Genomic DNA, 2,456 nt, shown 5'->3' with positions numbered 1-2,456 from the left:
TGCACATTTCCGTCGTTCCATAGGTGCGCTTGCCTTTGCTGTAATTATAGTTAGTTTAGTGACCATCAAGTTTTGGGCACTGTTTCCGAGAGGGAAAATATTAGGAATACTTTATTTTTATTAATTTAGCCATTTATTTTTATTGCATTTTATTTTTGTTTTTAGTTTAATTTTTCTTTTCTAGTTTTTCTTTTATTTGCTTCTGGCAAGTTCCTTTAGTTTATGACTAGAAGAAGCCTGTCGGGATCATTACTGTTTGATAGAAAAATTGAGAGTATAGTGCGCAAAAACTGTAGAGAAGTAAGACAGAGTCGATAGAGTATAGTAGACGAGCAAGTGGACATTATTATTACTGAGGAGAAAGGTGATAATCAGATTAATCAGCCGCCTCCTGCGGTTGCTGTAAATCTTGCAAATCGAAATCCTGTTCCTCGTACTATGTACGATTATGCCAAGCCCACTCTAACTGGAGCTGGATCGAGTATTGTGAGACTTACTATTGCTGAAAATAATTTAGAACTGAAGCCAAACACTATTCAGATGGTACAAAAATTTGTTCATTTCGACGGTTTGCAAGACGAATATCCAAATACTCATTTGGCTAATTTCTCGGAAGTTTGTGATACTTTCAAGATAAATGGAGTTTCTGACGACACCATTTTCCTACGGTTATTCCCATTCTCATTGAGGAACAAAGCTAAACAATGGTTGAATTCTTTACCACAAGGTTCTATCACTACATGAGATTAAATGACCGACAAATTCCTACTGAAGTACTTCCCACCGGCTAAGATAGCTAAGTTGAGGAATGATATCTCTTCCTTCGGTCAGATTGACTTAGAAACCTTATATGATGCATGGGAGAGGTATAAGAACTTATTGAGATGGTGCCCTCACCATGGGTTACCTCTATTGCTATAGGTTCAAACCTTCTACAACGGTTTAAATCCCTCAACTAGGTGATTGATCGATGTAGTAGCTGATGGAACTCTAAACAATAAAACACTTGAAGCGGTTTATGAATTTATAGAGGAGATGACACAGAATAATTATCAGTGGCATGTCATGAGGACAAAGTCGATGAAAGTAGTCGGCGTTTTTAACTTAGATGCGGTCACCATGTTATTGAATCAAGTAGAACTTTTAAATAAGAAAATTGATGGTTTATGTATTTCTACGCAGCTACATCCAGAATGTCTACCCTACGGTCCTAGCACAAAGAATGAACAAATAAATTATATGGGTAATAATTCTCGGCCTCAAAATAACCCTTACAGTAACACCTATAATACAGGTTAAAGGAACCATCCTAATTTTTCTTGGGGTGGTCAAGGAAAACAAAGAGCACAACCCCCTCCAGGCTTCCAACAACAACCTTATCAGAAGAGAAAAAGCCGAATCTCGAGGAGATGTTGACGAAGTGCATCTCGGTGTCAGAAACCCGCTTTCAAAACACTAAAGCAGCACTTAAAAATTAGTAAGCGCCAATTCAAGGACTCGAGAATCAAATCAGTCAACTTGCTAAACTGATTTCAGAAAGACCACATGGTAGTTTGCCCAGCAATATCGAAACTAACCCTAGGGAGTAGCTTCATGCAATTACTGTGCGAGATGAAGAAGGGTTAGTTGAATTTGAACCAGAACCGAAGCAAGAAATTATTGTAAGTAATAGTAAGGTCGAGGTAAGCCAGAATGAAAAAATTCGGTTGGTAAAGAATATAAACCTCGAGTGCCATATCTTAACACGACGAAGAGAGACCACACGGATGAACAATTTGGTAAATTTTTTAAACTTCTGAAAAAATTATATATTAACTTACCGTTTATTGAAGCTCTTCGCAAATGCCCAATTCTGTTAAATTTTTAAAAGAGCTTTTGTTGAACAAAAGGAAGTTAAATGATTCGTCGGATGTGGAGCTAAATGCAGTTTGCTCAGCTATACGACAAAATAAACTACCCAACAAATTAAAAGATCTAGGGAGTTTTACTATTCCTTGTTTAATTGGTAGTTTGAGTATTAATAATGCTTTGGCTGATTTAGGGCTAGTATTAATGGCATGCCTCATAAAATGTTTAAGCAATTAGGTCTTGGGAAACCCAAACAAACTAGGATGAGTATTCAATTAGCAGATAGAACCATTTGATTTCCTAGGGGTATTACTGAAGATGTTCTTGTAAAAATTGATAAATTCATATTCCCAGTTGATTTTATTATTTTAGACATGGATGAAGATAGTGATGTACCTTAGATTCTAGGTCGGCCCTTTTTAACAACTACTAGAACTATTATGGATGTTGGTACAGGTGAATTAATAATTCGTGTAGGTGAAGAAACGATTGCTCTCCAAACTCGTGATTCTGTTAAGACATCTAGTGATCGAAATGATTTTACAAGTACTGCTTATATGAGTAACTATGTGGCCCAAACTTCTTTACAGGAAATCCCTCAGAAAAAC

At 36.5% G+C, this 2,456-nt stretch overlaps 1 non-coding gene across 1 annotated transcript; it reads right to left on the bottom strand.

The window, feature by feature from the left end:
• Positions 1–798: 798 nt before the first annotated feature.
• On the bottom strand, positions 799–905 carry LOC128040056 (small nucleolar RNA R71). The gene has a single exon (XR_008194716.1). It is a non-coding gene; the product is annotated as a small nucleolar RNA R71 (small nucleolar RNA).
• Positions 906–2,456: the final 1,551 nt, after the last annotated feature.

This window comes from Gossypium raimondii, chromosome 3 (assembly GCF_025698545.1).
Source record: "Gossypium raimondii isolate GPD5lz chromosome 3, ASM2569854v1, whole genome shotgun sequence".
In the NCBI taxonomy this organism is placed as follows: Eukaryota; Viridiplantae; Streptophyta; class Magnoliopsida; order Malvales; family Malvaceae; genus Gossypium; species Gossypium raimondii.
Note: the sequence above shows the minus strand (reverse complement) of the source record. Positions and strands in the feature narration are given on the sequence as shown.